Source organism: Thalassophryne amazonica, chromosome 9, assembly GCF_902500255.1.
Source record: "Thalassophryne amazonica chromosome 9, fThaAma1.1, whole genome shotgun sequence".
Taxonomy (NCBI): Eukaryota; Metazoa; Chordata; class Actinopteri; order Batrachoidiformes; family Batrachoididae; genus Thalassophryne; species Thalassophryne amazonica.
The window spans coordinates 97,851,945-97,876,031 of NC_047111.1; the positions used below are offsets into that span (position 1 = coordinate 97,851,945).

General features: G+C 39.7%; 1 protein-coding gene and 3 long non-coding RNA genes across 4 annotated transcripts in view; 2 read left to right on the forward strand and 2 right to left on the reverse strand.

Moving 5' to 3' along the window:
- alcama (activated leukocyte cell adhesion molecule a) overlaps positions 1 to 24,087 on the reverse strand; it is a 434,306-nt gene that overhangs the window by 249,692 nt on the left and 160,527 nt on the right. The window lies entirely within an intron of this gene.
- Positions 46 to 16,959, forward strand: LOC117517704. Its single transcript, XR_004562804.1, has 3 exons — positions 46 to 199; positions 5,974 to 5,977; positions 16,948 to 16,959. It is a non-coding gene; the product is annotated as an uncharacterized LOC117517704 (long non-coding RNA).
- Positions 6,810 to 15,033, forward strand: LOC117517700. The gene is made up of 3 exons (XR_004562800.1): positions 6,810 to 6,861; positions 10,508 to 10,510; positions 14,857 to 15,033. It is a non-coding gene; the product is annotated as an uncharacterized LOC117517700 (long non-coding RNA).
- On the reverse strand, positions 15,424 to 22,902 carry LOC117517703. Its single transcript, XR_004562803.1, has 3 exons — positions 22,891 to 22,902; positions 18,394 to 18,398; positions 15,424 to 15,593 (listed from the first exon to the last, which is right to left on the reverse strand). It is a non-coding gene; the product is annotated as an uncharacterized LOC117517703 (long non-coding RNA).

The following is a 24,087-nucleotide window of genomic DNA, read 5'->3' on the forward strand; positions in this document are numbered from 1 at the left end:
GGGAGGCTTTTATTAAGAAAATGGCAGAACAAAAATCAAAATTCTTGAGGTATCGCAACACACTTTCATTCTTTAAGATTTTGGTGCTGGATAGTGAGGTGCATTATTTCCATTCTTCTATGTTTTAAAGGACATGTCGCACTGAAATCACAACATTTCCAAGTGTTTCCGACAGCGTTTATGTAACTTTGAAGAAAATGTCCCAACGAGCGCTTGACTGGAATGTAGCTGCTAACGTTAAGAATGAGCTGCAGATTAACTCATTCGATGCCATTGAGTCTAAAACGCGTCTTTTCCAATAGTAACGCCCCGCGCCAAACATGTGTCATCGAGCCAATTTCTTTCTTCTCTTTTCTTTTCTTGTGGTATGTTTGTTGTTGACATGGACATAGAACTCAATTTTCTATGGGTCTTGAAAAACACTCAAATGCTGAAGAAATCCTGGCACTGGGATGTTCTGAACTTTGAAAATGGCTGGCACTCAATGAGTTAATTGCAAAACATACTTAAGTGTGATGTCATGTTATGATGACTCGTTTTTAAATAATTGTTTATCTTGATGCAGTCACATTAAAAGCAGCAGCCGCTTTCCACTGTGAGAAAACGTAGTGCGCGTACATGTTCATCATGAATGCAGCCTGTTAGAAACAGTTTGTTAGAGGCTCAGCTTTGTGGGTGAGGTTGGAGAAATGCTCTTAAGTGTTGTCATCGAAATAACTGTGAAAAATCTAAGAAATACATCTTTGTGATCAGACAGCCTGAAAAACAGCTGAGAGGTCCGCATGCTGCTCCATGACAGAACAGACTTCAATTTCAATTTATTTTTATTTATATAGCGCCAAATCACAATAGAGTTGCCTCAAGGTGCTTCACACAAGAAACGTCTAACTTTACTAGTCCCCAGAGCAACAGTGGTAAGGAAAAACACACAAGAAACGTCTAACTTTACTAGTCCCCAGAGCAACAGTGGTAAGGAAAAACTCCCTCTGAGGAAGAAACCTCAAGCAGACGAGACTCAAAGGGGTGACCCTCTGCTTGGGCCATGCTACAGACAAAAATTAAACAAATATCCAGGAAATTGACTTGCACAAATCATGACAGACTCTCAAAGTAAAATAAATACAACCCCAATTCCAATGAAGTTGGGACATTGTGTAAAATGTAAATAAAAACAGAATACAATGATTTGCAAATTCTCTTCAACCTATATTGAATTGAATACAACACAAAGAGAAGATAGTTAATGTTCAAAATGATAAACTTTATTGTTTTTGTGCAAATATTTGCTTATTTTGAAATGGATGCCTGCAACACATTAAAAAAAAGGCTGGTACAGTTGGTACTGTGGTATGTTTACCACTGTGTTACATCATCTTTCCTTCTAACAACACTTAATAAGTGTTTGGGAACTGAGGACACTCATGATTGGATATAAAAGGAGCATCCCCAAAAGTCTCAGCCGTTCACAAGCAAAGATGGGGCAAAGATCATCACTTTGTGAATAACTGCTTGAAAAAAATAGTCCAACAGTCTAAGAACAATGTTTCTCAACATTCAATTGGAAGGAATATAGGGATTCAATCATCTACAGTCCATAATATAATCAAAAAATTCAGTAAGAAAAAGAAAAAGAAAAATGGCTCTGACAGAGGTTGATGAATAAATTATATCAACGTAGAAGGTGAGTCACGATTGACAAAAGAAAAATGGCTCTGATGGAGGTTGATGAATAAATTATATCAACATAGAGGAAAAAATAATTTGCCCACTACACACCCTTGAAAACAACGTAATGGCTCAACAGCAGTGTAATTTTTTCAGGCAGCAGTGTCATGCGCCGTTAGTCTGTAGCATTAGCCTTCCATCCAAAGCACTATTTTGTTTTGGGTTTTTTTACATCCCAAAACAGCAACTTCAGTAATCTTTTATAGATGTTTTACAAGCATTTTCAATTGTTTTCTACAAGTATTGCTGTCTGTTCAGTGGCCAAAAGAATCATTTTACTTGAGTTTTGTGCCTTGTACAGTAATACTGATTAGCTCATTAGCTTGTGCTGGCTAAGGCAATGTTTGTTTACTTGCATGGCACTTTTACCCCATGTATGATCATTTGTTCTGTGGCCAAAATAGGCTGTTTACTTGTGTTTGGTGCCTGGTACAATAATATTACAAAGGTCATTATCTTCTGTTCACTAATGTGGGAATTGCATTTTAAATAAATAATGCACCAATTAAATTAATTTTGCTTCTTATTGCATGAAGTAGTAGATACATGTTTCAAAAGTAAATGAAACCTGCAGATCAGTGCTAATAATGTTTTTTCCTTTTCATGATACATTTTTGACAGATGCAACCTAGACTCCGGTGCAACTTATAGAGCCGAAAAATTGTATTACTGTTGGAGCATTTTCTAATCATCCTTTGGGCCAAGAGAAGAAGGGGGAGAGGGCAGGAAATAAAATCAACAGTTTGGGGTCTGTGCTTGTTATCAGACCACATGCCAACTTTTGGTGTAGTCTCTGAATTTCAATGTCTTGGGCTTCTGGATATACAGAGTGAAATTTTCTGGCTTTAGAGAAAAGTCAGAACTGTGAAAACAAAACTGGATGTCAAAGACTTTGAAATGATAACAAGCTGACATGTTTACTGACAGTAAACAAATGTAAAAAAAAAAAAAAAAATTAAGTAATAAATGTTGCAAAGAGACAGAAATCTCAAAAGATACCAGGCAGCATTAACTGCTGAGTGAAACTGTATCCAGCTCGATCCATCTGCATCTCCATCTGGTCACACTGACATCAATCTGCTGTTACCTCAGAAACACTGAAGTGGTTTCATAATTGAAATTATATCAGTTAATGTTACCTCAGTAATCTCTAGCATGACGTGGAATGTCCTGATATTCCTGCATGGAATTAATAATAAGTTTTATCAAACTGAATGTGAACAGCTCACATCAATATCTTAGCTGAGAAACTGAACTAAGCAAGCCCTTTGGCAACAGTGATTTCACAATCAGAACATCTTTATCACCAGCATCAACACTTTCCAACATATGAGAATATGAGCTGGGAGACTGCTTTTAATTGTGATCTCAGCCATACAAACACTTAATGTGCTATGTTTTAAATAAGGTCCAGTTAGAGAGAGCCAAAAGACAGGTTCCTCGTGGAACTAATAAAATGCTTAATCAAGCAAGACAGTATCACCAGCATAAACATGGTGAGAGTTTTAAACATAATTTTTTTAAGAATGTGTTTTTGGCTGCACTGAAACACATTGGTGCACCCTGTTCATATCTAGAAGTGAGAAAAACTAATTGTTCAATAATGAAGAGAACTGTTTTGACAATGACTTATTTCTTTGTTATTTACGATGGAACAGCAATTAATGTTGGAAACGTCAACCTCCAAAACTCATATCAAACGTAATTGCAGTGCATCCAGAAAGTATTCACAGTCCTTCACTTTTTCCACATTTTGTTATGTTACTGACTTATTACAAAATGGAGTAAATTAATTTTTCCCTCAGAATTCTACTCACAACAACCAATAATGACATTAAAAGTTTTTGTTTTGTTTTTGCAAATTTATTTAAAATAAGAAAAACTAAGCCCTCACATGTACATAAGCCACTCCTTAGTAAGTACTAAGGAGTGGCTTCTGTCTGGCCACTCTACCATACAGGTCTGATTGGTGGATGTAAACAGGTGTGCGTCTTTCAAAATTAAGTTCAATCAACTGAATTTACCCCAGGTGGGCCCCAATTACGCTGTAGAAACATCTCAAGGATGATCAGTGGAAACAGGATGCACCTGAGCTCAATTTTGAGCTTCATGGCAAAGGCTGTGAATACTTATGTACATGTGTACATGTGCTTTCATGTTTTTTTAAATAAATTTGCAAACATCTCCAAAAAACTTTTTTCCCATCATCATTATGAGGTAGTTATTATGTGCAAAATTTTGATTACAAAAAAAAAAAACATTCATTTTGGAATAAGGCTGTAACATAACAAAATGTGGAAAAAGTGAAATGCTGTGGATACTTTCTGGATGCACTGTATGTACCCCACAGCCATAACACATCAAGAAAGACAAAATAACTATTATTCTCAAATAAACTGCAACCCAAAATCAGAACAAGTTGGGATGGTAGGGAAAATGCAGATTTAGGTCTATTCAATTTATTTATATAGTAACAAATCAGAACACAAGTCACCCAAAGGCAACTCACGGGGGTAAGGTCTCACCTTACCAACTCCAAAAAGCAAGTACACAGGTGACAGTGGTGAGAAAAAAATCCCTCTGGCATTTTTGATTAAGAAACCTTGAGAAGAAAAAATAACAGTGATTCTCACATTTGCTTTGACATCAATACAGACGTTGTGAACCCTGGTCCCTGTGTGCGTTGTGCCTGTTGCGCCCTGGTACCAGAGAAGTGGTGGAGTACTTCTTCTAAATTTGCAGTCACTCTGCAGTCAATATCTTGGTCAGAAAGTGCAGAAATAAGTCTGACTTCAATAAATTCCTCCGCTTTATTTGCTACATGCTCTGGGTCGGCAGGTGCTGCTTCCACATCCTCTGCTAGCTCTAAAATATCTCTCACCAACTCTCAACAAAGTTCATGGAGGTCCTCCAATGTCTCTCCACAGTCATGCTACTTCAGACCAAAAACAATGGACCAGACTAGATTAGTGTTAGCCCCGCCCACTGACTTTGATGGTCGGGTTTGACAAATAAAATTATTTCATAATGTTCTGCAACACAACCATGAAATAATTAATTAAATAGTGAAATAATTATATGTTTTTAACCATGAAATAATTAAATACTGAAATAACTATTTATGTATTTAATTCCAATTTTAATTAATTAAAGCCACATTTAAGTAATTAATTTATGTAATTATTTAATGATGAACGATGATTTAATGATGGCACTTTTACTGCTCCAATTTAAATTAACTAATGACACATTTAAGTCATTATTCTCCAATTCTAATTCATTAATGACACATTTAAGTAATTATTTAATGACTTTTATTTATTTAATTTTGGCACTTTCATTCCTCCATACATTCCTGTAGTACTAGCCTGCAACATTTTCCAAAAAAAGTTTAGACGGGGCAATTTAGGGCTAGTAATGAGGTAAAACAAATTAAATCATTTTGTTATTTCAAAGAGGTTATATCAACAGGTGACTGTTGTCATAGATAGATAGATAGATAGATATGAACTTTATTGTCAGATCATGGGATCTGAAATTTGTTTCACATGTTCAGCAGCTCCGTATAACACAAGAACAATAGACATCATACATTAAAACAATTACGTCACACAAAGAAAACAACAATAAACAATCATCCATTTGCCTTCACACTCTGACTCGATGAACTAAGCTCCTCATTTAGTTTCAAGATGGACTGATGTATAAATGAGTTCTTAAGCCTGACTTTGTTATAGCGCGGCACACAGTAGCGTCGCCCTGATGGTAACAGCACATATTCAGAGTTTAGGACATGGCTGGGGTCAGAGGCGACGTTCTTTGCTAACCGCATCATGTTGTTGTGATATGCGGCTTCATACTGACCATCCAGAGACTGTCCCACTATCTTAGAGCAGATTTTAAGCAGTTGTCTAAGCCCAGATTTAGCAGTGACGGACAGACAGCTGAACCACACAGCGTTACAATACTGCAGAACACTGAGGATGATGGAAGTGAAAAACAGCAACAGCACCTGATGAGAGGCCCCAAAAGACCGCAGACGACGAAGAAAATAGATTCTTTGTTTGGTCTTTCTACAAACAAAGTCTATGTGATGTTTCCATGACAATAAACAGTTAATCATCATACCCAGATATTTAAATGACTCCGCCTGTTTTACACTCTCGTTGTTTATGATGGTGGGTGCTACTGTTACAGTTTTTGTACAGAAAACCACCTCCTCTGTTTTTTTGGTGTTTATTTGCAGAGCATTGTTTTTGCTCCACATCACGATCTTTTCAACCCCCTGTTGGTGCAGCTCAGGACTGTCTGTGTTTGACAGCAGTGTCAGCAATACAGTATCGTCTGAATATTTGATGACATACTGATTACTGGATGTTGCATGATCATGATTTGGTACAAAATCAGAATCCACAAAAGACTGAGTCTTTGATGTCAAGTCTGTCAAAAATTGCATGAAAAAAAACATTCAAATGTTTTAAAAATAATGTTCTTCAAAGAAATATTGGAATGGATTTGGTATATTTCTCCCTCTACAGTGCATAATATTAACAATTCAAGTAATCTTGAGGAATTTCAATATAAAAAGGTCAAATGTGCTAGCCTGTCAAACACAGTTAACGTGCCCTGACACTTGCATGACTTTGATCCACACACTTGCACGCACATCGTTGTGACGATCCCACCTGCTGTGTTCCCAGCTGGACGCCGTGCTTTGTTCCACTGAATGCTGTGCTTTGTGCACTGGACACTGCGTATATAAAATGATTATTTTTGTGGTGGATTAATCATTTTCTGTCAGAGTTGGCTGTTAAAAATGCCTCTACTTTCTTCTGGGATTGGTTTCACTCTCTCATGCGTTGCGCATAATGTGGTGGAGAACGCATTTAGAACGTCTAAAAAGGTCATTATTTGTAATGCTTATTGTAATAGCTTGGTCAAACAGTTGCATGTTCCTTCCTTCTTGTATGCAGCTGTAAAAATACATTTATGATAGATTTAACATCTTGTTATAATCGTTCAGACGAGCTGCGCTCTGATGCGGTGTGCTGACGCAACCACTCGCACTCACACGCTGTGTCTTTGACTTGTTTGCGTAATGGAGATTTTAAACATTTCAAAATTTTCTTTGCGCAGGTTTACAATGAGTCTGACGCAAGCTTACTAGTGCACTGCAGAGTGTGTGCAAGTGTGAGGATCAAAGTGGTTTTCAAACTGTGAGGTGTGCCCTCAAGGGGGGGACTCTTCACAGGGGACGCGAGGGATGGATATCATGAACCGGTCCCTTTATAGAATCATTAAGAAATGATTCAATCCACCAACATCAATAGCCTTAACGAGTCCCTTATTGGTCCTTCAGAGCGGTTATTGTTTTTTAGGGTGTTTTATTGGGAAAATGTTCTTTTCTTTACGTTGATTACAGACCCGCTGCAGGGTCTGTAATCAACCGCTTCTGTAACGGCGCCGCTTTGAAGCTTGAAACAATGAAGCAGTGCTCCGATCTGCTGCTTCGCTGGTTCATTGCTTCACTGCTTTTCAGAAGGTACAAGTCCGCTTCTTAGTCCCTCCCAAAGCCATTGAAAAATGTCACTCTTATTCTGTTGCAGGTAAGAAATGAGAATCGTCCTCCGTTCCATTCGCACAGCTCCAAACGCTGCGCCGCTCGCTGCCGAGACAGAGTCTGGTCGGAATTAAAGGGGATAGAGAATCAAAATCATCTTTTTCATATTTTTGGTGTTAGTTCACAGTCTCCCCGTTGTGGGGAATACACACGAAGTGCCAGCAAGTTTCAGAACCTCTATTCCAAGTATTTCTCCTTTTTTGAATTGCCCCTAGAAAACAGGCCAATCCGTTTGAGAGAAAAGTTACGTCACTTTTTCACCAATGCCCCCCCCCCCCACACACACACACACACCCACCCCCTTTCACACATGCCCCTTCGAAATTAATTATTCATAAGGTTGTGCCCACCCATTTCTACCACTGGAAGAGGAGCAATGGCGAGCTACAGGTGTGCCTTCCCAGGCTGTCATAGCGGACTACGATCTTTACATATTCTTCCCCCTAAAAGCAGTGTACGCAATCAATGGCTTTTATTCATTTTTAACCGCATCCCCAGTAAATACAACCGCCAACTATTTCTTTGCTCTGCGCATTTCACGGAGGACTGTTTCACAAACCTTGCACAATTTCGAGCTGGCTTCAGTCGGCATTTAATACCCAGTAGAGGGTCAGTTCCGACTTTGCGACAAAATCAACCCCAGCAATCAGTACAGCCTGTAAGTATCACATTTTCTTTTGTTTTAAATTTGTTTTTAAATTTATTTTGGATCTTTTTTTTATTATCATTATTATTTTGTGACTGGACTTTATGTCACAGTCAGCCTCTGGCTGACTTCATGTTGGTGGGCGAGGAACAAGATTTATCACTCAACAGCAATGTTGAAACGTGATCTGTTAAATAAGTTAGTGAAGATTACTGTCGTCTCGTTTTCGCTACAACGCGCTCAACTTTTGTTCAGAATCAGCTTCTTATCACTGGTAATGATGCGGATTTCCTCTCACTCAAACCCGCAGCTTCACAGTGCTTTAAACCGTCGTCCACAGACTTCAATAGCGACACAAGTGCAGCAAAACGAGACGAGTCATTGGATAAATGCTGGGCTTTGTCCCGCCCATCGGAGGCTCTGCGTGTCTGGGGATCTATGGGGCAGTGGGCTGGCCTCGGCTGGCCCGGACGTCCAGCTTCTGCATGATGATTGGATGATCTGTCTGAGGCTGAATCCATTTTTGATTGACAGCGAAATGAGCGAATCAGCGATCATTTTCATTCTGTTCTGAGTTGAACTGGAGACTTTCCTAATCCTCTTAGCGACATTTTCAGTGACAGCAAGGGCAGCCAATCAAACTACGGCAACCGATCAGCGCCAACACCTACATGCATTTCATAATGAGGTTGCCAAATAAGCTCTGAAACGACGCCATTAAAAGCAAACGAGGCATTCTAAACCAAGCATAGTAACATAGCTGTTTCAGAGCCTTTTAGGAAGGTTCTGAGCCATTACAGACCCAATCAATTTTTTTGGGGCTACATATCACATCACAGAACAAGGATTAATGCCCCATTCAACCTCTCTCTATCACCTTTAAGAACTTCAAAGCAAATCACCGTTGAAATTAAATGACACCTCTTTCCAAACGTTGTAACACAGACAACAGACTAAATGTTTTTTCCTCCCAAAATGAGGTGTCCTGCATTCTTTATGAATTACACTGACGCTGATGTGCAGCCAGCTGAGCTCAGCTCAGAAGTATGGAGTTCGATTTGTGCCATTAATGTCTGAAAGGAAATGCTTTTGAGAAAAACTCCAGATTTTGTTTATTGTTATTTATGTCCAGAGATCAAGGATCCAGTGACCAATTTCATATTTATTTACTTTAAGACTCAATAAAATATTACTGACATAGAAAACCTGTGAAGCCTACTTTTAGTACACAGAAAATTCACAGGAGGTATTGCTAACGGAAATGATAAGAAATCGGCTCGATAAGCGGAATCTATAATGGCATCAATATCGCTAAAATCTTATCAATACCCATCCTTATTATTTATGTCAAAATGAGTTAGTTATGCCGAAGATGTTTAAATACACACAGAGATATTTAAATGGTTTTTTAAAACTATGTTTAAAATATGAAAAAAGATAAAAAATAGAAGAATAGAAAGTTCTTTAAAAACATGTTTAAAATGTTTACAAAGGCTGTAAAACTTGTAAATGCATAGACAATTCCTTAAAAACACACAAATACTTTTAAAATGTGTTTAAGATGTGTAAAAGAATAAAAAGAAACACACAAAAAGATTGAAATTGTGTATATGTTTGGTTGGGGGGGGGGGGGGAGCAGCTCATTTGTTCTCTGAGGGGGAGCTCACTCTCCCACACTTTGAAAACCCCTGCTTTAGGAAACCTTTGTCAAACACTGCAATACGAAGTTACATTCATAAATGCCAATTAAAACTTTGCTGTGCAACAAGGAAGCCTTATGTTAACCTTATCTAGAAACTACATTTTCTGTGCTTGACTTGAGGCAATGAGGCATCTGGGTTGGACCATCACACAGTGGAAACTTGTACTGTGGTAAGACAGATCAGTGATCCACATAGACACCATGTGCTCCCAACCAAAGATGACGAAGACCATCCAGACTATTAATAGCAACTAGTCCAAAAGCCAGGGTCTGTCATGGTATGAGGTTGTGTCGGTGCAACTGGAAAAGGTAATTTACACTTGGCAGCATTAATGCAAAAAATTTACACTGAGATTTTAGAGGAACGTAAGCTGCCCTCAAAATGACATCTTTTCCAGGGATGTTGATGCATTTTTCTTAACAAGATAAAGAAAAACCACATTCTGCACACAATTTATAACATTTAATAACCAATAATAACATTGTGTAACTTGTTAGACTGTGACAGTGTTTGCATTCTAAATCAATATTGTTCCAGTTAATTTAGTTTTTGTCCTGAGGGAAAATATTAATCCCAGAACATGTAAAAACAGAGCATAAATTAAAAAATGTTCAAGTTCTCCTTTAATTTCATCTTCACTGTGGTGGTGTACAAAGGCAAAATGGGGAAAAAATACTCTATAATTACTTAAGGACCTCACTGTATGTTAAAATCAGAGGTGTCAAATCCAGCTTCAGAAAGTAAAAGTCCAGCTACGTATTTGTTCAATCTTCCCAATAAACCAGCTGATTGTAATTAGTTCAGCTCTTCAAGCAGGTGGATGAGCTAATGATTGAGATCACCTGTTTTAGGTGCAGAGGTAGAAGCAACACATGGGAAGGTTTTTACTTTCTGAAGCTGGATTTGACACCTCTGGTTAAAATTGTGCTGCAGAATGTCAATAATAATAGAAATACAAGCAGTGGTGGTCTTGGTTGCCACCCGACAAAAGGAAGGAAGAAATGTGCTTCAGCTACAATCACACAAAAATTCTTTCTGAAGGGTTGAGCCAACTTCTGAACATGTTATTTAAGTTTTAGAAAATAACCAATGTGCAAACAATCAGAAAATAGCAGTTTGTTCTCAGATTTAATACATTTCTGTGCAGAAATGCTCTGTTACTCTCACAGATGCCATTTGATCCATTCCTCACTTGGCCACCTCCTTTGATTTCTTTTCCTCTTGCAGCTAAATTCATACAAAATACTTTACACTGGGGTGTGGAGTATGAATATGTTGAGTTCTAAAATCCAGGCACTGTGAAATAATTAGAAAGTAAAGCTTCACTTCTATATTTTTTTTTCAAAATTTCTATGCTGAAATGATCCATCTTTCTCACTGATAACCACACCTGCTCCTAATCCATCATCCATACAAGATTCACTCAACATGCAGCAGATGACAGTGCTCAGCAGTAGAAAAGTAGATCTACAGGATATTACATAAGCAAAACAAAGCTGCTTTTTCAACTGATCTGGTGCATTGCCCAAGTTCGGCCAATCTTATTATGTCATTATTTTGTACCCTTTTCATTTAGAGACATATAAGATGATAGCAATTATTGTTTTTGTGTTTAAGGAATCATGTTAACTGACTGGAGGGGCATGATTATTCATTTATTAATTTATTCAGGGTTCATGCAAGGGCTTTTCCAAGTCTGAAGAAATACAAGGACTGTGCAATTAAATAAAAATGCTATCACCAATTGCAGTGTTATCTGAGACATAATCATCTTTTATACCTTAAAGTGTTGTGCAAAATCGGCCAAACAAGTGGATTTAATTCATACTAGATTAGGGATGGGTTCCGAATTCGGTACCGACCAAATTCCGTTGGTACTACCGGGTATGTGTTCACATACAATCAAATGGTACCATGTTTCGGTACTTAAACGCACCATTACACTTGAGAGAGTGGAAGAGTGGACAATTTTACACACTGAACATGAACGCAGCATGCACAGCGTAATGACCTCAGAAGCGGCAGCCGCTGGTTCATAAACAAAGCAACATGGCTGACAGAAAACGCTCGAAAGTATAGCTCCACTTTTCTAAATGCAATGTAGATTACGCTCGCTGCAATATTTGTGATGCAAAATGCAAGGCCAGAGGCGGAAATACATCTAATCTGAGGAAGGACCTGGTTAAGCACAAGATATTTCTCAACGCTGAACAGAGCACAATTTTTGACTTCCTGCGAGTCAGATCAGCTCCTGAACTGGGCACTGCTAGCAACTCATCATCTGCAGCCAGCATCGCTGGAGAATATATGCTTACAACTGCTTCATCATCGTCTGCTGCAGTTAAGAAACGCTAAGGGCTGAAACGATTACTCGAATAACTTGAATAAAAAATGACCAAGGCAAATTCTGTGCCTCGAAGCTTTGGTTAAACTTTGTAGTACATATGCCAGGCCTGTGTGTGGCGCTGTAATGTCCCCAGAAAAACAACAGAAGAAGAATAGAGTATGCGCTCAGGCCGTGTAACAGCTAATAATTTACCCCTTAAAGCTACCGCTTTCCAATGCAACAAAAAGTAAAATAAAGCCTTTTAAGATAAAGAGGGTCCACGCTGATCATCTGAAATAGACTTACTGCGCATTTAAAGCGAAGCACTGTGTTTGTCTATTATTAAAAAACACACGGTCTGCTCGATGTGGTGAGTGACTATTGACCAGTGATGGGAATAACGGCATTGAAATAAACAGCGTTACTAACGCCATTACTTTTTTCAGTAACGATTAATCTAACTAATTACTCTGACTGTCACTATAACGCCATTACCACTACCGACACCCCGTTACTGCACGTTACTGAAGCCGCTCAATAATCTTTTTTTTTTTTTTTTACTTCACGCATACAGACACAGGACTCTCAGGTGCAAGTGTGTGTGTCTTGTCAGTGTGTGTGTGTGTGTGTGAGTGACAAAGGAGGGGAGGGTGAGATAACCGCCTAAGCAATGATGATTGGCTAAGGTATAGTAAGATTACGTCTTCAGCCAATCAGAGAAACTAGGTGGGTGGGTGTTTAGAGCGCATGCATAGTGGAGGGTGTTTACAACGCATAGCGAGAGATGGCAAGTGAGGAGGATTCAAGTGTGAAGACAGCGTTTGCCAGATGGAAATACAGACACTACTTTAACCACGTTGAGGTCAAAGGTAAAAATGTACACGTCGAGTGTACATTATGTACCCGAGCAAAAACTTTGTCCACGTCTTGTGTAAGCAACTCCAACCTACTGAAACACCTGTCGACGGCTCACGCTTCCGCTAAACTAGTGGCCCAAGAAGACCAAGACACAGGTAGCAGGGCTGGTGTTAACGTGGGGTCCGCTAACAAAGGGCACGGTGAAGGACCCTCACTGTGTAAGCAGCAAAAGCTTGATTTTTGTGCTTCAGCTCCCCAAAACCTAACGCAGACAGAGCTCTATGACTTGATAGGGAGATATATTGTGGAGAACATGCTGCCGATGTCAACAGTGGAGTCAGACTCCTTCAGGGCTCTGATAGGGAAAATACCGAGAAAAGGAGGCGTCGGCCCGCCTTGTAGAAAGACATTTTCGAAATACATTGATGCCGAATATGTTAAAATGAATGCTGAGCTCAAAAAAGAATTTGAACAGCTGGAATATTTGGCAACTACTGCAGACATATGGACTGCACACAATAAAAGCTACCTTGGCGTAACTGCACACTGGATACATCCACCAACAAACATGGAACGAAAAAAAGCTGCCCTGGCATGCCGACGGTTTAAGGGCCATCATACACACGAGAATATCGCCACAGAGCTTGACAACATCCACTCGTCATATGGCATTTCGCACAAAATAACAGCAACTGTCACTGACAATGGCTCAAATTTCATTAAGGCTTTTAAGAGGTATCAGTCAGTCGAGGAGGATGACTCGGGGGATGAGGAAGATGATGAGGTGACTTTTGTTGACATGAATGATGTCTTGCAAAGCCGTGTTGATGAGGATGACGATGTGATTAATTTACCACCACACTACAGGTGTGCATCACACACACTGAACCTTGTGTCTTGTTCTGACATTGAGAAGTGGATTCTCTCCAGACCAAAGAAGGCAGTTTACAGGAGTGCAACTGCAAAATGCACAGCCTTGTGGAATAAGGCCAGCCGTTCCACAGTGGCTGCAGAGACTGTAGAGGATGTGGTTGCAAAGAAGCTGATAGTGCCTTGCAGTACCAGATGGAATTCTTTTTATGAAGCCTTAGCTAGGATCTGTGAGATTCCCATAGTCGATCTCAAAACCATCTCATCCAAGTTCGGCTTGAAAGCAATCACAGAAAAAGAGCATCAGCTCCTGAAGGAATATTGCATTGCGATGAAGCCGCTGACAGTCGCCCTAGATATCCTCCAGGGAGAGGACAACTGCTACCACGGCATGCTGCTACCTACCCTGGAGACCTTGATGATGAAAACCCTTGAGCTGAAGAGTGGACTCCAAATACTTGTGGACCTTCCAGAGGCAATTGTCGAGGTAAGAACTACATTTCTGTCTAATACATCCGTACGTTGTGAAAATGAATAATATAGAGTATATATTGTACTTATAATGTGTGTGTGTGTGTGTGTGTGTGTATGTGTGTGTGTTTGTATAGACAGTCAGTCATATGTTCTTTGCTTTATGTCATTTCAGGCGATAAAAACAAGATTTACAGAGGTGCTGGAGAGCGACAGTGCTCTCCTGGCTGCTGTGACTCTGCCCAGGTTCAAGTTACGTTGGCTGCGAACACAAGAAAGAAAGGACAAGGCCAAAGCAGAGCTGCTGGCGGTATGTCGTGCAAGTCTAAGAAATGAAGACCAGCAAAAAGGTACAAGCACCACCACACCCACATGTACCAGCTCAACTGTTGAGGATGCGTTCTTCTCCTTTGATGATGAGGACGACACTTCTGCTACTGCGGAAAGTCAAGTAGTAGATTATTTGAAATCAGGAGCCCAAGGGATGGACTCACTTCATGGATTTCCTCTTATAAAGAGAATTTCCCTGAAGTATAATGCTGCCACTCCATCCAGTGCTCCAGTGGAGAGACTGTTTAGCCTGGGGAAGCTGGTCTTCACCCCAAAGAGGAACAGACTCTCTGACCTCAAATTTGAGAAGCTGCTTCTCCTACGATACAACCACTGGTTTAAGGGCTAAAATGTTGAGATGACTGGGTTGGGTGGATGGATGAAGAGAGGAATGCATGCATGTTTAGAGTTTGATTTAACAAATGCATGAACATTTTCAGATCAATTTAAAAAGCACTCCTGTTAAGCTATTTACTTTCTTTAAGAAACAAAATTGAAGCACTTTATGTCCATCTGTTGGCTATAGTTGTGTACTAATTCTGGTAAGTTAGAGTTGCAGTAAATGAAAACCTTTGTGCAGGTCTTTGCTGTTGGTGAGACGACTGTGTTGGCTGGTTGGATAAATGATTGCATACATGCAAGATGAATGAATGCATGTTATGGACTTTAAGTTGGATTTAACAAATCCATATACATTTTCAATTCAGTTTAAATGAGCCTCTGTTAAATTGTGTACTTTTCTTTTTAAAAACATATTTTGAGAACTGTATGTCCATCCGTTGTCTACAGTTTGCGTTGAGTTGCAATAAATGAAAGCTCTGTGAATGTACTTGTCTTTGCTGTCCTGCTCTCTATGCATCTGGCTTATGAAACACACTCTGAGAAGGGGGGGGGGGCTAAGAGGCGAGTAACGCAATAGTTACTTTTAGTGGTAACTAGTTACTTTTATAGTGGAGTAACTCAGTTAGTAACTCAGTTACTTTTTGGGAGAAGTAACTAGTAACTATCACTAATTACTTTTTCAAAGTAACGTGCCCAACACTGCTATTGACCCGACGGCCGGGTACCCACAGTCGAAGCTGGCTGCTGTGCAGACTCGCACTAAGTGTTTCGTTTTTTCTGGGCAACACACAATGCTTCACCAACACGGTAACTTAAAAAAAAAAAAAAAAAAAACTAACTGCGAGGCTTGCATGTTCAACCTCCTGCTGAAATGCATCTGCTGAATCGCAGAGAAACAGGGATTAAAAAAAAAAAACACGTAGGGATCCAGTCCACCAACCTTTAAAAAAAATAATAATTCAAAGCAAAATGTCAACACTTTGGCACAGGGACATTGTGCCATTGCTTAGGGAGAGCCCTGGACTATTGATGTTGTTTAAAAACGCAAAAGTACTTTTTATCTCAATACTCAATTAATTGTCAGAATAATCAATAGAATACTCTATTACTAAAATAATCGATAGCTGCAGCCCTAGAAACGCTAAAGCATAGTGTTTAGATGACGTTAGCTCGGCTCTTGACCAAAGAAGTTGATATGCTTGCGTTCTTGAAAAAAAAACTGCACAAGGAACGACAAACGACAGTACATGTACTTCATTGCAAAAAAGTTTAATTTAAAAAAAGTACACTTTGATTTATTTTTAGTCTATCCCCTTTTGGTTTTAATTTGTGCATTTTAAAGAAAAACACTGCTTAGGTGTAGTTAAGAGTTTCTATGTTCAAGGAATTTGTGAAACAAGTGCCTTGTTACAAGACAAACAATTTCATGTTGTTTTGACATATTTGTTAAAGTTTATACTTTCAGAAATAAATCTGTTAAACTGTAATTTTTTTGAGATTTTATTTCAAACACAACGCACAAAAGTACCGAAAACTGGTACCATTGCGTACTAGTATTGATTCCCAGGTACCAGGTATCAGTACCGTATCGGTTCAAATGTGAAAGGTACCCACCCCTAAACCAGATACTTGCCAGGATTGGACAATATGTGTGTATTGCACAATGAATGAAAAAAAAAATCCATTAACTGGTCAAAGCTCTGTTATCTGAAGTATAACACTGTCTAGTTGAAAGGAACAAAAGCATTCTTGAGGCATGAATAGCATGATGTGGTATATTAGGGATTTGTATTGTAAGGCTATATTTTCTACCACATTTTTCTTCAATTTACAGAATGAAAGAGAATGGGGAGAATAAAAACAGAAGACAAAAAGACTTCAGACTTTCCAAACAAATCAAAGATGTTGGAGCTAATCAGAAAAGGATATAAAGCTCCAAATCCTCCTGAATCACTAATGCTTGGGCTTCAGTGTTCTGCACAGCAAAGAGGAAAACATAAATAATGAGTCTGTGTAGTGGATTTTTGCAGGACAGTATCGCCTAGAAGAAGACAAGGCAGTGCAACTTTAATGGCCAAAACCCTCAATCCCACCATCAACGCAGTGGGTGGGAGGGTGGATCCCATCTGGCACTTCCTTCGATCACACATAATGGTCCAGACCTGCTGCGGACACCACCACATAGCCAACTTCTCTAACAAAAATAAAAATGAAAACTGTAATCTCATTTTGAGGGATGTAACTGAAAACAAGCCAGTGTGTCGGGGGCAGGATGTGTAAGTGAACAGATGGTAATTAGCTCCAGTACGAGCCATAGATCAGATCAAGGCTGGACTCCATCATATTAATGCTATGTGAGCTTTATATATATATATATATATATATATATATTTTTTTTTTTTTTTGTGGGGCGGCAGGGGTAGACGTAGATGTTTTGATTCAGTGGTTTCATTTTGACTTCAGAATTTCTGGCAAATTTATTACCAACATACTCTCCTCTAAAAATAAATCCTCCCTCAAGCGTTGCACTTTGAAAAAAATCTGATGATTCTAAACGCATATCCACTCCTCAAATTCACTGTTTGCCATGTTGATAAGATAAGGAAAAAAAGGCATGGATTGTGCATGAGAATGAAATAAATTATTCCTACCAAGGTCAAACATGCAGCATATGTCATAAAGAAACAGCTTCAATCTCACTTGTGATGATGATGATGGGACAATATATGCAGGAGAAATGTCTGTTTTTAATTCAGGGGATTTTCCTGCAGATGATAGGTGTCCTTTTGAGGACTGCAGGGTTAAAACATCAGGGATTTGGACTTATCACTCTGAGGTAAAGGAGGATACGATGTCAGCACTTAAGAGAAAAGCCTGTACCATCTGTAGGGTCGCTCACTCCAATGTAAAATGACACCTCAGTTAGTCAGCAGTCAAGCTGTTCGGGTCAATGCCAGTAATGGATTTGGTTGCAAGCACTTAAACAATTTGTTGCCAGCATAAACGGCAATCAGGAGGCCATATGTACATCAATGCATGTCAATACCTGCCGCGAAGACCATCTGTATCAAACGTAAGGGACGCTGAAGGGAATGCATTTAAATTAGTAGCCTGAACTGAGGTTAACCTATACACTCACATCCACAAGTAGTTGGGACAGTGACAATATTTGTCAGTTTGCCTCTGTACAGAAAGTTAAAATGACAATCAATATTAGCTTATACTGTAAATGGTAAATAAATGGTAAATGGACTGCATTTATATAGCACTTTTCCATCTGCATCAGACGCTCAAAGCGCTTTACACATTAATGCCTCACATTCATCCCGATGTGAGGCTGCTGCCATGCAAGGCGCCCACTACACATCGGGAGCAACTAGGGGATTAAGGACCTTGCCCAAGGGCGCTTAGTGATTTTCCGGTCAGGCTGGGATTCGAACTAAGGATCCTATAGTCTCAAGCCCAACGCTTGAGTCATTGCTTCAGCGCACACAGAGCGCACCTCATCTGATCCATAGTAACAATGTGTTAAATCTGTCATAAACATACTTTTACAGCTTCTTATAAAGAAGGAATGAACTTAAGCTGGCACATGCAAGTGTCAAGCATTTGTGCCCGAATCCACCAGTGCATGCACTTTCTTCGTCGACTCCAACTGTTTGGTGTATGTAGGAATATTATGCTGATATTCTACAGAGCAACGATTGAGTCCGTGTTACGGTATGGTATTACTAGCTGGTTTTGTAATTTAACGGTTAAATCAAAAACTCAAACATTAAATCTGATTAAGATAGCTGGCAAAATCATGGGTATGGTGGTACATGTAACTCCCCAAGAGTTGTTTGAACAGGCAGTTCTCAGATGTGCTGACAATATTTTAACAGATGCGTCTCATGTACTGCACTCTGAATATACTTTACTTAACTCAGGAAGGAGGTACAGGGTTCCTCTTTGTAAATAATCGATATAAACATTCATTTATTCCATTATCAGTGAAGCTCATAAATCAGCAGATAGTTCAGGAAAGATAGCATAAGGGTATGTATTGCAGAATTTGCACAAAGATGTTAATAATGTTGTGTATTTATATTTTATCCTTTGACTTACTGTGTTGTTTTTAATGTATAGGTGCTATGAACTGGATGTATTGTTGTGTAGCAGACCCTGTCCAAGGCAAATTTCTCCTTAGGGAGACAAATAAAGACACTTTGACTTTAACTTTGATGCAGCTGTTTTACCAAGCTATTACAATGTGAACATCACAAATAATTACCTTTTAGAGTGTTCCAAATATGTTGTCCACCTCAGTGCACAAGACAGAGAGAGGAAAAAAGCTCCAAATCTCCAAATGCCCTCTGTGATTCCAGAAACAATTAGAGGTGTCTTCAACATCCAAACTGAGAGAAAATGATTAATCCACTACAAAATAATTATTTTATATACAGCGTCCAGCGCACAAAGCAGGTGGGACTGTAGTGTGCAAGAGGGCTGAGCCAAAATAGCTTGTTCAAAATAGCCTGTCCTGTCCTTGTAGCTGCCACGCGCTTGGATAATGTGCTTTTAACTACAAACATGCCTCGAAAATCCTCATTTGTCCTCGTAGTACCTCGTACACAAACTGCCCCAAGCTGTTGCTAAATTTTGAACTTCTTGAAATTAGCATCACGCTCAGAGATGGGCCTCGTTTCCTGAATATTCTGCCTCTCAGAGCCACTATTCTCCCACGATTGTTGAATAACTGGACTCGTACCAAAAAAAAACATGCTACGTGGCTCATTATTCATCCTTCATTATTCAGTGGGACGAGGGCTTAAAGTGGGTATGACACTTAAAGACAACATAATCTTATTACATGTAACAAAGGTTATATAATTCGGTCAACCTAAGCCTTTTGGGAAAATGGGCGCAGTTCTCCCATTATATCCAATATTTGTATTTCCCGTGCTGAAAAATGTACACGCCCCCTGACCAGCCTCCCGCTGAGCGCCAAAAGTGAATACGTCACAGGCTGGAGACCATTTCGGCTTACAGCTTGGCGGTCGTTGTCTACACTTTTTTTTCAGCGGCAGAAATTTGGGGAATTGTTTGTAGATATGCCTGACCAGTGTGTCGCAGCATTTTGCACCAACACAAGGGCGAAAGGTTTTAGTCTTTTCAAGTTTCCACAGGACGAAAATCTCCGTGAAAAGTGGGTTCAGCAAGTTTGTCGTACAAGATCAGGTCTGACGAAGGGGACGCCATGGAGGCCGACCGCGTATTCTTATTTATGCTGCGCACATTCTGAAGATGCATGTTTCGACGCCGTCCTAGCTTTGAAGGAGCAGTTCGGGATAAATGTACGTCGCAAGAAGCTTTTGTTGCCGGGGGCTGTTCCAAGCATCTTTCCCCATGGCACATGGACGTCCACGGCAGAGCCTGTGAAGTGTAGAGAATTTGCTTCATTGGAGAAACGACGGAGATTTGAGGTGGGTTTCCAGGATTTTGTATGTCTCGAGTGAAAAACGTCTCTAAGTGATACAGTGGCAAACATTTTCACATCTTGTACTGTTATGTAGCGTGTGCATGCCTGCATGAAAACATAATATCCACAACGCAGTGGTAAGACGTGATAACGCAGCACGAAATATACGGCTGCACTTGAAGCGCGGGGGGTCGGGGTGTCGTTATGGTTGGGGGTAGGAGTAAAAATAAACCCGTCACAAAACTTTGACCCATTTCATCACGAGCACAAAAAAAAAAAAAATTACGTGAGACTGGACTGAATACCCATGTATACATGTATGTTTGCGGAGCAGTGTACACTGTGAAAAGTTTTACCCTGCTAAAAAAAAATATATAATAATGGTGTCAAGATATCACATCTAATATATTTGACTTCACATAATCTAAATTATTTCATTTCACACATGTCACAAAATGTAAAGAAAATGAGTTACACAATCAAATCAGTATTTGATCTAGGTTTTTATTTCAAATGAGCAACTGCATGTTACACTTTTTACAGTGTGGAATGGTCGCTATGCGGCAATCCCAACTTAGATATTATTATAATTAGGTAATTATTTTAAGAATGTTGAAGGTTGACGCCTCACCAGAAAAATGTGAACCCTGTATTTGAAGTGGAATTTTTTTCCACAATTTTCTGACCACAGGTTTCACAGTCATTTATTTGTTTTGCTCTGTAAAGGAAAGCGATCCCCAGAACAGACAAAGACGGGACTCTCCAGCCTGTGTCATCACGGCATCACGTGACCGCTGAAGGCGCGCTGAAAGGGGGCTGTCCAATTAACATACTTTTGAGAAGCTGTACAAACTTTATTTTTCAGTGATAATGAGTAAAATTACTTTCAACTTACTATAAAATATGTATATTTTGCTACTTATACTTGCGCAAGTGTAAATAACTGTGTGAAAACTGTGTGTGTGTAATACTTTGGACAACGTTAGTGACAACCGTGCGTGTGGAAGCAGAGGCAAGTGATTCCGCTTCCTACGGGGAGGTGAAAGGAATCAACCACACGACGGCAAATTAATTGTCACGTCCAAAGAAAGTGTGAAAACTTCAGATTTAGAACACCCTAGGTGTGCCCCCGTCTGAAGTCCAAATTATAACAAGGGATAATAAAAATGGGGGGTAAGACGTCTATAAATAAGGAAAATTTATCAACTGGAAATTTATGGAAGCAAAAAAAAATCCAAGACCAACAAAAAATTGGAGACCTGGATTAATAAACATGACTTTGACGGACGACTGAACCTGATCAGTATACAGAAGCTGAAGAAGGAGTTAGAACAGCAACATAAAGGTGATGAGAAAAGATGCAGAAAGTAGGGGCAGATTTAGTGGCATTTTGGGAGGAGGAAGCAGAGAACAGACAGAAGGGAGCAGAGAAGCGACGATTAGAGAAAGCAAGGAAAAAGAAAGCTGTAGGTAAGGCAGAAGAAGATGTGATAATTCAGCACAGAGAACCAGAACAGCCTCAGCAATCACCGCCGGCTGGATCGTCGGTGACAACAACACCTTTATATCCCTCTCTACCAGAGGATGACGATGTACCGCCACCACAGTATGATTTAGCAGTAAAACCTAAGGTAAAAAGTGAAAAACCAGAAAAACCACAAACACGCAGTCAAGCGAAAGTGCCCACAGCCCCTCCCATGGTGGAACACAGTGACCAGGGAGGTGCCTATCCTATGATAGAAGTACCAAATCCTCGTGCAGGAACAGCAGGACAGCGATCAACCATGCTCGTATATCGGACATGGAATGCTGATGATATCAAAGCAGCAGTCGACATGATACCATCGCCACATGTCGACATTGAGGGATTTATGCAGGATATAGAAAACATTAGAACATCTTACCACCTTAATGGACCTGAAGTCCAACAGGTGTGGATGAAAGCATGTGGCCCTAAATGGAGTCAGGTACGTGGAGACTGGAATCCTGCAGATCAACAAGGCGTACCACTGACACATGATGATCTAGTCTTGAAAACAAGAGTGGAAGCTACGATTACACGTGCAAAAGGTGTGTTAGGACCAAAGATAAATTATACTGAAATTACCAGGACAACTCAGAAAGAAGGAGAGCCATGGATAGAGTTTAGATGCAGATTTGAGAGTGTATTTAGAGTCCATAGTGGCATATTGCCAGGAACACCAGTGTATGAAAACAAATTGAAAATGTTTCACCTGTGAAGCTGACAATGACCGATTTGATTCATGATGGCAACTCAACAGCTGTCATAACAGTAACAGGTGCCACTGAAGATGTTTTAAAATTGAGATTCACAGGTATGCCATTACATGTGTCACTTTGTAAACCATATTTGACAGAATGGCAAGAATTGGGACTGACAGTCATAACAGCTTTGTCAGCCACTGATTGGAGCAGAGTTGGACCACGAACGGAGTTCAGTCCATCAACCAAATTGTATAAAGTGCCAGTTAATGTCTCATTGGTGCTGACAGCTGGAACACACATTAATGTGTCCACTTCACAATCCTGAGTGTTTCAGTTGAGTCCTGAAGAGGATGATCTTCTCTCTTCTGTACCATCAGGATTGTGGACAACAGGTCCTTCAGACGTAGGACTGATAAAAAATGCACAACCTGTAGTTATAAGACCAAAAACAGAATACAGACCATGTGTAAGACAGTATCCATTGAAACCTGATGCAATTGAAGGAATCAGGCCGGTAATAGAGAATTTATTAACAGCAGGAGTAATAGTGCCATGTCCAGATTCACCATGTAACACACCCATATTTCCTGTAAAAAAAGGCTCCGCCCTCAGTGGGATGGAGATAGATTCAAGATCTGCAGGCAGTAACTGCTGCTGTGATTAAAAGAGCACCATGTGTACCAGATCCGCACACACTGTTAAGCTCATTGAGATTAAATTCTAGTTGTTTTTCTGTAATAGATATCAGTAATGCATTTTTTTTTTTTTTTTTTCTGTACCAGTACACCCAGATAGTCAATTCTGGTTTGCTTTTACCTTTAAAGGACAACGATATACATTTACCAGATTACCGCAGGGTTACGCAGACAGTCCAACTATTTATTCTCAAGTCATGTCAGCATGTTTAGCCAATTTCGTTCCACCGGCAGATAGCCAACTATTAGTGTATGTTGATGACATTCTGGTGCCTCTGACACACGAGAAAACTGCATAACTGACACAGTAGCATTATTATGTTTCTTATTTGATAATGGCCACAAAGTGAGTAAAAACAAAGTTCAGTTGTGTAGGGATAAAGTAAAATATTTAGGACATGAATTATCAGCCACAGGGCGTACTATCCTGTCTGACAGGAAGGAAGCAATTTTGCACGCTCCAAAACCACAAACCAAAAAGCAGATGATGTCATTTCTTGGACTGACTAATTACTGCAGGGCATGGATTCCCTGCTATGCAGAATTGACTAGTCCACTTTCTGATTTGATGTACAAGGATGATATTTCAATGTCAACCGTGTTGGAATGGAACAAAGATGCTGAGGAAGCTTTTGTATAAGTAAAACAAACAGTGTCATCCACAGTTTTGGCACTACCAGATTATAGTACACCATTCATTCAAACAGTTGATTGTAAGAATAAGTTCATGACTAGTGTTTTGGTTCAAGTGTATGGCTCAAAATTGAGGCCAGTTGCCTACTACTCATCTAAATTGGATGCAGTGGCAAGTGCT